We start from the raw sequence: 13,851 nt of genomic DNA on the forward strand, positions 1-13,851 counted from the left end.
AGGCAGTTTTCTCACCAAGATAGTTTTCTCACATGTTCCACAAATTAAGGATTAACTTACCTGTTAAAATCTTCTTCTAAGGGTAAGAATAAGAATCATCAATACGTGGGGGTGCCTGGGTGGCTCAGTGGGTTAAAGCCTCTGCCTTCGGCTCAGGTCATGATCCTGGGGTCCTGGGATCGAGGTCCTGGGATCGAGCCCTGCATCGGGCTCTCTGCTCAGCAGGGAGCCTGCTTCCTCCTCTCTCTCTCTGCCTGCTTCTCTGTGATCTCCGTCTGTCAAATAAGTAAATAAAATCTTAAAAAAAAAAAGAATAATCAATACCTGGACATAAATTAATTTAGATGGGTAATTGTCTTGCTTTTAACCTTACAACAAAAACTTAAAGAATAGGATAACTAGGGAGTACATAAAAGGTTTTTGTAGTATGGGGAACCAAATGTGGCGGTGTGGGAGGAAGGGTCGCTAGAAAAAGGGCAGCCGGGTTGTGAATCTAGTCTTTCCCTTTTTTAATTTTTCCATTCCTAGTGCAAATTTCTCACCTTCTCAGATACCAAATTTCCTGTACTATACAAAAGGGATTGTATAAATGACAAGATTGTTGTAAAGACATATATATGTGTATATATATATATATATATATATATAAACATCTGGCGTAGAGCCTCAGACATAGTGACTAGTCAATAAATGGTAGTTATTAATTTGGATAACAAGAAAGGATAGCCAAAAGACTTGAGGGAAATTCTCTGAATTGAGATACCTTTAAATAAGCTTAAGCTTCGTAAATTACTTTTTAAAAAAGATTTATTGGGGCGCCTGGGTGGTTCAGTGGGTTAAAACCTCTGCCTTCAGCTCAGGTCATGATCCCGGAGTCCTGGGATCAAGCCCCACATCGGGCTATCTGCTCAGCAGGGAGCCTGCTTCCCTTCCTCTCTCTCTGCCTGCCTCTCTGCCTACTTGTGATCTCTCTCTCTGTCAAATAAAAATAAATAAATAAATAAATAAATAAGATTTATTTATTTATTTGTTTATTTGAGAGAGAGAAAGAGAGCACACAAGGTGGAGGTGGGGGGAGCAGAAGGAGAGAGAGTCGTAAGCAGACCCTGATATGGGATTTGATCCCATGACCTGAGCTGAAACCAAGAGTCAGATGCTTAACCAACTTCACCGCCCAGTTGCCCCTATAAATAACTTTTAATTTAAGCACCTACAGGTTAGGTTATCAGATGTCAAAAGTTGGAGCCAGCCACTTTCTAAAAATGGGGTACCTAGCATACCAGAAACTGAGAGGTATAGAAAAGGGTGTGAAAAGAAGACAAAGGAAAACTCCATTCCATGATGACAGAGGAAACCTACAATCCTGTTTCTCAAATGCATGCTTATGGGCAAGAGGAGATTAAGCAAGAGTGATGGATGGTTACCATTCCTCTTTAACTCAGAAAACAACCCCAGTGGGCAGCCCAGGGAAGCTGGTCCTAATGCCCTCTTTCTAGAGCAAGAATGTGATGTGTTAATGTGTACTGTGCCTCACCCATAAGTAGAAAGGATGCTTCCGATAATGAATTAGATGAGGGAGGCCAGTTCTCCTCAGGCATTCTCAATTCAAATAGAGGGCATTTATACAGAGAAGAATGGGATGTGTGAAAAGCAAAGCCAACAGACAGGGACAGAGATTAGTTTCTGCCATCAGTCATCACTGACACTGGGCATTTTTTAGATTATTGTGATGGTCAAGGAAAAAGCCTTATAGGGGAAAATGAATCTTTTGGAAAGATGTGAGGTTGCTTAATCCAGAAGACAGAGGAGGGGTTTGAAGGAGAATAAGACTGAAGTGATGGGAGAGAAAGATTACTAACAGAGGATTTTGAAATGACTGAAGCAAAGAGAGGAAGGAAAATTAGTTTGCAATAGTTGAGGTGTGGCCTGACACAGGTAAATGTGGTGTGATGATGGTGATGACAGTGATTCCCAAGCTTATAAAGGGTATAACACTAAACTACCCGTATAGTTTATAAATTACTTCCACAACCATCCTTTCATCCTTTCATCCCACCCCCCCACCCCCGCACCATGACCCATAATACCCCAGAGATACATAGAGATGGTAAACAAATTGTCAGAATTCAACAACTGAATTCATTCAAAAAGCTGTCAACATTAGAACTGGGGGAAGTAGGGGAATGCAAATACCAAGTTTTTAAACTCATAGATTCATCACAACTTTAAATGAATTTAAGTGTTGGAGGAACAAAAATTTTGCTATTAAAATGTACAGTTAAGCATTGGCAGTATCATAGCCAATGAGGTTTATCCAAGGCACGACTATTGCTAATTAAAATATACAGTTAACTATATTATTTTTCTAGGACTATGAATTCTCCATCACAGAAAGTGTCCCTTAATATTAGTCAGCTAGAATCTCCACATTCCAAGTAGCAGTGGTGAAAATCCAGCCCACTCAACAATATTCAACCAATCTAGGTAACCGGATTGTCTCCATACACTGGCCATTTCCCCCTCTCTACCTAATATTACTGTAAAATACTCGAAAATCCAAATTAAAATAGTTGCTGTAAAAGCAGACATAAAGGATTAAAATAAAAATGGAAAGGACAACTGCTAGCAAAAGCATTGTAGGGATGGCAAATATTACATTTAACTCCACATTAATTCTCTGAAGGAATTCAACACAATTTCTCCCATTCTAACTCAAAAATTAATTTCTGTATATTGTCCTTGAGATTTGGATTGGGAATGAAAAGGAGAAAACCGTTGAAAGTGTGAAGATTTTATATGAATTAATCAACCAAGAGTTCAGACACTGGGGACTGAAGATTAAACTTTATAGTTTAGAAACCCAAGGACAGTACTTTTTCTCATGAGTGTACCTCACATCAAAAAAGTCTCTGCTGATATATTTGTCTCATTTACAACATTCAAGTTGAGAGGTAGTCTTTATGACATCCCAATGAGAAGGTACAAAGAGGTTAAACAATTTATAAAAAAGTCAAGGAGGATTCAAAATTAGAACAAGATGGCCACAGTCCTGGCATTATCTGTATTCTAGATGCAAAGATAATTTGTTTCTCTGTCCATTTATGTTAAAGCCCCTGGTGGGTGAGACATGCCAGCCTTGAAAACTCAGAGAAAGAAACTTGTTATTGTCTGTGGGGTATTGGTATTCAGAAAGAAACTGTAAAGGTCATAATCACTGCTGTGTTATTCCAGGAGTAATGGTGGCTCCATGGACCTATGACCATCTCTGTCCACTTCAGACAGCCTGTTGAAGCTGTCAGTCACTGCTTGAAAGAATTCAGTCTTTTCATAGAGGTTTCTCTGTCTTGGTCTCTCCCAGGGTTAGTCAGAAGTACTCTATGGAACTGACATATGGCTTAGCCTATACGGATGCCTGACTGTGTGGTAAGGGACTAACTTTGTAAGATTGCCTATTCCGGATATCACAGAGTATCTGAGTCTTTTCCAGAGCAAAAACTAAAAAGAAATGTGTGAGCAAATGGACCTATGAGATCTGCCAGCCTTCATTGTTTTCAAGTACCAGTCAACTTATAAAAGTCCAGAATGCCACATGGTTTGATTAGGGGTTGGGTTCCATATCCCATACAGTGAGCAAATTCTTCATCTCTGTCATACAAAATCAAGCTGGTGGACCAGACATAAAAGAGATGCCAGGGATAATTCATTCCATGTTAGACTTTAAGGCCCTTGAGACATGGTGATTTTTTCTTTTTCCCCTGTGCAGATCTCTAACACTCCCATATTGTTTGGTCTGTGGTACATACTCTTTTTGTGTATTCAATCAACAATTATTAGACACCTCCTGTGTGGTTAACCAGGTTGAAAAAAAATAAATATAATATGTAATCTTTGCTAAAGACTTCACAGTGGATCTGGGCTTACAAGAAATAGCTAAGAACATGTACAAACGTTATATTATATAAGGAAATTATGCATCAAGTATTAAGAGAGGGTCAGCGTGACTGTGGGGGTTGGAGAAAATAAAGAGAAGTAAGTTTCTCTGCTTCTTGGAGCTCTCCAAATATTCTATTCCTTCATTCTTTCTATACATGGAAAACCCCAAATAAAACAGAATTTGTTCACACTTAAAGATACTGAGAATTTCCCACTCCTAGGAAGCTGGAGTAGATGTGATTTTCCTCCAACTAAAAACAGTTGAAAACGCTGGATATTCTATATAAAACAAGCATGAGAAGACTGAAAGACAGAAAGAAGGTAAACTTGATAGGGACCCTCAAGATCTGAGGAACAATGTGGTCAGTGCCCTTGGTTTCTTTTTGTACATTTATCCTAGGCTCAGAACTGAGGAAGTCAGCAACCCCAAACACCAAAGAGCACAGGTGAAAAGAGCTTCAACCAAAAAGCCTACTCTCTCTAGCAAAAGGACAAGGAGAGGGGCAGCCAAGAAAGACAAAACTTTTAGACAATAACTGTTCTACTGTAGCCAAACACCGAAGAAAAGCTACGGCTTACATACACCCATACCAACAAAAGTCTAAGTGTTAAAGAAGGCAAAGCAGGGAGTCAGGACAATCATTAGCACTGGACTTACTGTGATAATGGACTAAACCGTTCCCATATATCCTAAGTAAGAGGTATACTTGGGGTGCCAAATTGGGAGAAAAAAATGTCATTCCTAGGACAATCCAAAATAGCAACTTTAAGAGCTGGGAGTGTGTAACAGTATTCTTTGACCACTCTAACAATTAACCACAAATGCTAACTCAAAGCAGCAGAAATGTATTCTCTCACAATTCTGGAGGCCAGAAATCTGAAATCAGTATCAGATTTCTGGGTGGAAAGCAGGGTATCAGCATTTTCTAGGGGCTGCTGGCATTCCTTGGCTCATGGCCTACCACTCCAATCTTTGGATCTCCTTCTGCTTTGCCTTCATGTTACCTTCTTCTCTGTGTGCATGTTTATTCCCTCTCAGCCTCTGTCTCATAAAGACACTTTGTGGAGTGCCTGGGTGGGTCAGATGGCTAAGTGTCTGCCTCTGGCTCAGGTCGTGATCTCCAGGTCCTGGGACGGAGCCCCGCATCAAGCCCCATGCCAGGCTTCCAGCTCAGTGGAGAGTCAGCTTCTGCCTCTTCCTCTGACTCCTGCTCATGCTCAAGGGCTCTCTCTCTCTCTCTCCCTCTCTCTCATAAATAAATAAAATCTTAAAAAAAGAAAAAAAAAAGACTATTTGTGTGGTAACATTTAGGGCCCACCCAGTAATCCTGAATAATCTCTCCTTTCTCAAATTCCTTTAAGTAATCACACCTGCAAGATCCTTCCTCCAAACAAGGTTGCATTTATAGGTCTGGGAGTTAGGGATAGATATCGTATGATCAGAATAAAATATTATTCTGCCTACCACAATGTGCTAAGCAATCCATTGTGTGAAAATAGTGTAATATATTTAATGAATCTATAATTTACAGAACATTCAGTGTGTTCTGTTTTTCTTTACCATAAACATTAATATTTTTTGAGCATCTGCTATATATCAACTTCTCTTCTAGGCACTGGGGATAAAACACTGAACAAAACAGGCAAAAACATCTCCTTCACGGAGATTATATTCTAGTGGGCAAGGAGGGACATAAGGAATGAATGGATGAGTAAAATGTATAGAAGGTTAGTTTATGGTCAGTGCCATGAAGAAAAATAAAGGCAGGAAGGATAGGAAGTACTGAAGAGCTGCAGGTTGCAGTTTTTTTTTTTTAAAGATATTTTTTATTTATTTGACAGAGAGAGAGAGAGGTCACAAGTAGGCAGAGAGGCAGGAGGAAAAATGGCTCCCTGCTGAGCAGAGAGCCCAATTCGGGGCTCGATCCCAGGACCCTGGGATCATGACCTGAGCCAAAGGCAGAGGCTTTAACCCACTGAGCCACCCAGGTGCCCCTGCAGGTTGCAGTTTTAAATGGGATGTCAGGCAAGGTTGGTGACATCTGAGTGAAGACCTGAATGGGATGGGACGTCAAGTCCTGTTTATTTATATAGAAAACAAACTGAGGGTTTTGGAGGGGAAAGGAGTGGAGGGTTGGGCGAGCCTGGTGGTGGGTATTAAGGAGGGCACGTATTGCATGGAGCACTGGGTATGCTGCATAAACAATGAATTTTGGAACACTGAAAAGAAATAAAATAAAATAAAATGAAAAAAAAAAATTGCAGCATGGCCAGAACAGCAAGTGCAAAGGCCTGAAGAGCAGTGAAGAGTCAGGGTAGCTAGAGTGTAGTGAGGGGAAAGTTGGTAAGGATTGAGATATATTTCTTGGAACTCTTCTCTACTTATTGCTAGGTGGGATTAAAACAAGGATTATCAATTTGTGAATGTTCCCATTCTTTTCTTCCTTCCTTCCATATCTGCTGGTCCCTTCACTTGTAGGGAAGACACATTCTTGGTCTTTGTGGTACAAAGGGAGAGAGGAGAGTTACCTGGGGCAGAGGCAGGAGGAGTACTTTAGGGCAGAGTGTCTGAGGGGGGCAAATTCAAAGCACAAGGGTAGTGAATTGGGAAAGAGGATGAAAAGAGACCGAATATATAATTCCGTGAGTCCATCTTTTCCATGGTGTTCAACGCTAATAAGTAAGTAAGTAAAGGGCGTGAGTTATTTTGAAATTACTTTGAACTGTGAATTTACTTAGAATTTATGAACTGTGTATTCTAATACACCATTGGGACCTGAGATTCATGGACCTTTTTTCAGGGTAGATTCCTACAAGCAAAATTGCTGGGCCAACAGGAACACTTCAAATTTTGATACACAGTATCAGATGACCCCTCCTCCCTGCCCAGAAAAGTTTTGTTATTTTATACCCCAAATAAGCTTGTTACCCACAGCTTCAACATGCTGAGTATTGGCACTCTTAATGTGTGTCAGTAAGATATGGGAAGAATGATTTCTCAACAATATTTGTAAAATACGCATCTTGGAAATGGGAGGGTAAATGTCATTTCCTATGTTTATTGACCACTTGTGTTTCCTTCTTGGTGAACTGTCTGTCCATATCCTTTGCCCTGTTTTCTTTTGAAATATTTATCTTCCCTTATTAAATTGATAAAACCATGTGTATTTTCAGGGTATTTTGCTTTTGCCCCTAAAACACTACAGAGTTTCCCACTGTATTGTTAGGGGTTCTTGAGTGTGTGCAACAGAAGGTAACTGGTTTATTCCAGCAAAACAAAAACAGAAACAACAATAACAACAACAAAAACCCAGTGTTTTGAAAGGGCATTTAGTAAATCACAGAATCATGGGAAAAGCTATGAAGCTAGACTCTGAAAATAGAGTAGCACAAAGAGAGGTGGGATAGACAGCAGCCAAACCACGCTTAGGAACTGCCTGGTGAGGGTCTCGCTGATACTGACATTAGATGCTGAAAACCACTCTCAGCACCTCTACCCTCACTGGCCCTCCACACTTGCTGCTACTGCCACCAAATTGGGCTGTCTGTGTCCCTGATTCAGAGTCCTGGGCCAGAGGTTCTGCTAGCTGATCCTTTGTCACAACCTGCATCCTAGTTGCCTGAAAGCTGAAAAGGTGAATACGGGGACTTTTCTTCTGCAGTGGAAAAGAGACCCTGGGTTAATCTAGAGTCATAGAGTGGTGAATAGCAGGGGCAGGCTATGGGGCGAAGGGGAAGAAGGGAGCCTTTATAACTTTCTTGTTGTTTAACTTTTAATTTTTTTTTTATAGTGCTCTTAGCTTTACAGAGAATTTAATTTTTTGGTGAATATAACCCAAAAATATCTTCTTTTATGATTTCTGATCTTAACAACTCTGCCATGACTTTTACCCTCTCTACCTTCCTGTAACATCTCTTCTGAATGGACTAGGTCTGCATTTTTTTCTTTTTAAGGACTTTCTGTGCTTTTACCAAAGGCTTTGCAGACTATCCTTTGAGTTTTTAGGCAGCTCTGATGTCCCAGGTCTTCCTCTCAAGTCAGCAATGTGCTTGACCCTGAAACATGTGTGGTTCTGCTCTGGAGGCTAATTATCTTAGGTGGTGACCCTTTCACCTTCTATGTTGGGAATCTATTACCTCTCAAAATGTTTAACATTCTGCCTTTTAGACGGGGGAATTTTTTTGACCTGTTCATCAGATATGTGCTTTCATGACTCAGGAGTCCCCTAACTCTCCTAGTCTCCTACTGCTTTAGATATATTTTATTGCTCAGTTAGTTCCAATTGACCTAGCAAAACATCATGGGATACTTGACATTTGGATATCTTAGGTATTAGATTGAAAAGCATCTAGTGGATCATTTTCATGCAGCCGTCCTAAGTTCCCCTTCCCTACTCAGAGGGATGTGGTATAGTCTTCAGGATATGTTGAATATTTTCTTTATTCATATTTGAGGGGCTTAGTCATCTTTGCTCTTCTTGTCTGCATGGCTAGAAACCTGTCCACACAGGTTGGACAGACCAGTAACCTCAACATGCACTATTACGGAGAAACTTTTGAAAGATTCTCTGCTCACTCTGTGTATCTTAAGTTCTAATGCTGACTCTCTATAACAACCCTCTCCAGACTCAGCTGTGGAAGGAAGGAGAAGAATTAGCAGGTTTGAAAATGATGTGGCCACTCTCTTTCATAGCCAGGGCAGTCCTTGCAGAAACTGACCCAGCATGGCACATCAGGAATGGAACTTGAGGGGTACCTGGGTGGCTCATTCAGTTAAGTGTCTGCCTTCAGCTCAGGTCATGATCTTAGAGTTCTGGGATCAAGCCCCACATTGGGCTCCCTGCTCAGTGGGGAGCCCGCTTCTCCCTCTCCATCTGCCCCTCCCCACTGCTTGTGTGTGGGCCCTCTCTCTCTCTGTCTCAAATAATAAAATATTTTTTAAAAAGAAAAGGAAAAAAAAATTAGAAAGAATGGAGGCTTTATGGTTGGAGCTATGCCTGTAGGAGCTTGAGCCCAGATGTGAGAGATCCAATGTAGATGAGCAGAGGCTTGGAGACCAAAGTCCCCGTGGATGATGGAAGGAACTCTACCAGAAAGGTGTCATCTGGAATGTGCAGAGACAGGCTTTAGGTAGCATCCCAAGCATCTCTTTAGGTAGGGATCTAGAAGAAAGAGACCTAAAATTAGGTGGAAGGAGCAGGATTACTAGCCGTAGGCCCCAGGGATTTGTGGTGAGGACCTAAGACCTCAGGCAGCTCATCACCACAGCACTGAGACAGATAGAACATATTAGAGTCTTGATCTTTGTAATGTAAGAGCAAGCTAGGGGCTGGGACAGACGAATAAAAGAGAAGCTTGTTAGGGAGGAAGTAATTAAGCGCATGGCTTGTACAACCACCCTGCCTGATTTCAAATTTCCCTTCTGTCACTCACTATCTGTATGACTTTGGTTGAGTTACTTAGTGTCTCTGTGCCACAATGTCCTCATATACAAAATGAGAATAATAACAATATCTACCTCATAAGGTTTTGTGAGAAGCAAAAGAGTTACTGTATGTAAAGTGATTAGAACAGGGCTAGCACAGACTAGGTGTTATAAAAGATAATTGTTGTCATTATTACTACTAGAACCGGCACAAATAATCAAAGCAGAAGAATCAACATGGTGGTCTTGATGTGAAATCACCAAAGTTATCCTGATTCTTCAGTTCCCTCTGAGTAGGCATGATTGGTCACAGATCTGGGGTGAGGCGAAGCTTCCAGATGGGGGTTACAGGGTGGGAAAGAGCAGCAGAGAAAAGGAGCCAGGCACATTTTTGCCAAGTACAGTTGGGAGAATGACTTCTTTTGGAGGACAGGTTGCAGATGGGGGCAAACTCTAACACATGGTCACTGTGGCCTGCAACGAGTCCAGAATTTCTGGGCTCCTGGGGAACCATGTTAGAGATGTGAGTAGTGAGAGAGCAGCAGTCTGGAAGGCTCTCTCCTATCCTGGGGACTCAGCTAGAGGCTGCTTCCTCTAAACCTCCAGGATGTACAATGGCCACAAGAGAGGTCATCCACTTCCGGCATTATGCTGGCTCTTTTCTCGCACTTAAGGCATTAAAAAGTACAGACCCTATTTCACAAGTCATGCCCTCTTGGTTCCCTGTTGCACACACAGAGACAAAACAGGACTTTTTAAAAGTGTTTATTTACAATCATAATAATGGCTGCCGTTGTTGGAGAGTTTAATCATGTGCCAAGGCACAGTGTATCTACCTATCTACCTGAGTGGCACTCAGGTAGATACACCATAATCCTCATAACAATGCTGTGGGCTGTGTCTTATTATTGTCCCCATTTTGCAGATGAGGAAACAGGCTCCAGAGGCTCAAGTAATTTGGTGGAGTCAAATAGCCAGCAAATGGTAGAGCCAGAATTCCATCTCAAATGGTTCAATGCTTGAGCCTGAGCTTTTAACACGAAGAGAGACAAAGAATGCTTCGGAGTTGCTATCTGAAAGGAAATACAGCATTTTTCACAGAAGCGAAATATGTGCCGTTTGCTTCCTTCCTTGGTGAGCTGACACCAACCTGAGACATTTGCTCCCCTCCCTGGGCAGCATCTGTTTTATTTCTCCAAGGACAACAATTCACTCTGTGGAGACTCTGTGAGAGGCCAAAGTTCCTTATAGCTTCTCAGATCACAAAACCCTTTTCAACAAGATCCCTCAGGCCCAGGGCCCTAAAAACCATGTAATAAATTTACCATCAAAATAATCTCACTTTGTCCCTCTGAGACCATTATGCTACAAACAAAGGTAACGTGATATCCCAATAAATATTTCTCCTGTGAAGTCATTAGGGTTTTTATCCCCTCTACGCAAAACTGTATTCTTCAAATTTAATATAATTTCATAGTTCCCCTAAATCATTCATGGGTATATATACAACACTCGACAGTTCCACATCCTGTCATTTGAATAAGAATGATTATTAAAGTTCAGGCTGAGACTAAAATGCAAAAGCATTTTACTGTTTTTATTATTAAAAATGCAGTAATGGAAATATTTTAAAACATTATAGTAATTATCTTTTCATTGCACAAACCTGAATTGTCAACTATGTCACATTAAAATGTTAAATCACTATTTTAATATCAAATTACAGAAAGAGATAGAACGAAACTGCTGAAATACATCTTCTGTGCAGTGTATTTCTCTCAGCATTTTAGTACATGTGGTCTGTCATGGTTGAGAGGTGCTGCATTATACAGGAAACACCACAGATTTTGGAGGTCCCAGAGTTGAAATAATGAGGAGTTATAGGAAATGTGTATTTTTTCATCACTTTAAAAATTTGGGATAATTAGCTATTTTTCTGGGTTCCCAAACCCAAGCCTGCAGGACATCACTGGCAAGTGAGCAAATCCTGAACAGCTGGGCTTGAAAAAATGAAATGAATCACAGAAGTCGTTCTGTAGATTGTATGCTTTGGGCATCAACGTCGTGGTCTTCTCTAGTCCTGCTGGGCCACCTGCATTGGGTTCTCACCAGCAGAGGTAACAGTAGAACAGTAGGGCAGCTCTTGTTGCCCTGGGACAAGTGTTAATGAGGAAGAAACATGGAGATGAGAGATACTGCATTCAGGCTCTTGCCTCTCAATGAATCCCACTTGGTTCTCACAATATTATCTATAAAACCGCGCTACATGTCTTGATCACATTGGATATAATCATTACACAGAGGACTTTGACCTGGGACTTTGTCCCATTAGGTGATTAAAATACAAAAAAGTACATTTTTAATAGATTTCATGAGGGGCTAATTGTGTATGGCTCTGATTGCTTATGGGAAACTATCAGACGAGGTCCATACTGGTCAGTAACTCACTTTCATGCCCTTTGAATCATGTGGTCTTATCTATGCAGTTTTTAAAAACGAGCTTGTTACCAAAACTGATAAATCATCTGAATAGTACCAACAGGTTATATTATAAATGAGTTACACTGTTTAGGAGGATTGCCATTCAGAAACTACTTATCTAACGGGCAGTTAGTAAATACTTCGCTAATCGATTTATACTGGTGTTATTCACATCAAATCAGCCTGAAGGGATGCTACAAACTGAAAGCTTCTAATTTAAAAGAAATTTACTTTATTAAAATTGAAGTAACTCCTTTTACCTGTCCCCTCCCCCCACATTAGCATCTTTGTTCGGTTCCTGGGTATCTTAGGTTTGATTCCTCAGGAAACAAAGATGAAAATAAGTGTTCAAGAATTTTGTCAGGATGTGCTTTGGAAAACAACACTTGTAAGTGGGTGAGGAAAGCAAGATTGGGCCGAAGGTGAGGTTCAGTTGTGATGCTATTGCAACAACGCTACAGCCAGTCCCACCGATGTCTGAACCTGGATTGTGCCTCAGAGAGGTCCCCAGATTGAGGCAAGAGGGCTGGGACTTGGTACCCCTCATCAACCAGTTATGGGATGTGGGCTACCCCTGCGGAAAGAAACATAACATTGGGCAAGACAGTTTTGGCTAAAGGCCATTTCTAGAGAGAGACTCAGCTCTGAGTGGTCAACAGGTAACGACCCTAATAGGTGGGAGAATAAGTGCCTGGGTCCTGAAGGTGGAATTTGGGGGCACACCATATCCATTACATTGGATTATACCAAAAATTCGCCACATGGGAGCTAAACTCAGCCTCTTCTTAAGTTAAATTTTCCTTCTGACTTTCCTCTCTTTGTAATCAGCATCACCATTTTTCCTTACCCAAGGTAGTAGAGTAGAAATCTGAAGATTTCTAAAAATTGCCTTGGGCGATTTTTAACAGTCTGTCACATTTAATTTCCAGCATATTTATCCTTTTAAACAATTTTAAATAATTCACTACAAAATGAAATCTGGCATAAGTCCTATCTGTCTTTTACTCCCTGAATTAACTGAAGAAGCCAAGACAACAGATTTCTAGGCAGTTTGGAAACTGGTGATATAACTAAGGAATGGGGAGGTGCTGTCTCTTTTTCCTCTTTTAGAGAAGAAAGCTTAAGTCCGTGGTCAGGCAAATAGTCAACTATTTTCTGGAAGTGCAACTCTGTTTACAAGAATGCAAATGAATGACCTTGAAAAAGAATGTTGTTATTTTATGAAAAAAAAATTGTATTAACATGAGAGAGATGTTTTCAGAGATTGAGATTTAAAAAAAAAAAAATCTAACTAGTAATTGTGGGTACAGTCTCACCTTCCCCTAGAATAACTATGCTGTCAAAGACCTAGCTGCCACTCCAAACACTGTCCTCGAAGTACTCGCACGGAAACACAGGGGATATTAAATTATCATGTAATTAAATTAAATTATCACTTTGCAATCCCACCAATAAGGCTGAGATGGCACTTCTGTTATGAATCCTTGCTTGCAAATCCTTTTACTCTGGGATGAGAACTCCTTCCTGGCAGCAGTAGTTTCGGTTTAAAGGTGAAATTGTAGATTAGATGACTGGACAAGAATGCTTGCACCCAGAGGATCCTAAGGACAAAAATTAAAACTCATTTGCTATTAATACTTATGATCTTTGGTGTTCAAATAATTTTACTTGCCCAAACATGGGTCTGTATTGTACATATTGATAAGTTCATGTTCTAAATATCAAACAGTTTTGGAATACCTTTTTTGGTTAAGTAGTACATGGGGACATCTTAACTTTTGGAACTTTAAGATATGCAAACAGATATCTGTTCCTGAATGAAGAGGCCAGAAACCAGTACTGATGGTTTGAAGCAAGAGCAGTGAAGGTCACCAGCGTTTGTCTCCGCCACACTTACTAGAAGCACAGCATTTACAAGATACCATAATGATGTTCACGGTGCAGGAAAAAAAAAAAATGAGCTCAGATTTCTAACAATATAAAAAGGAAAACTGGGCAAGAAGACTCTTGGG

The 13,851-nt window shown here is 40.6% G+C and overlaps 1 long non-coding RNA gene across 1 annotated transcript in view; it reads left to right on the forward strand.

Moving 5' to 3' along the window:
- LOC125100654 (uncharacterized) overlaps positions 1-13,851 on the forward strand; it is a 41,996-nt gene that overhangs the window by 6,191 nt on the left and 21,954 nt on the right. The window lies entirely within an intron of this gene.

The sequence above is a fragment of the Lutra lutra genome, chromosome 5, assembly GCF_902655055.1.
Source record: "Lutra lutra chromosome 5, mLutLut1.2, whole genome shotgun sequence".
Taxonomy (NCBI): Eukaryota; Metazoa; Chordata; class Mammalia; order Carnivora; family Mustelidae; genus Lutra; species Lutra lutra.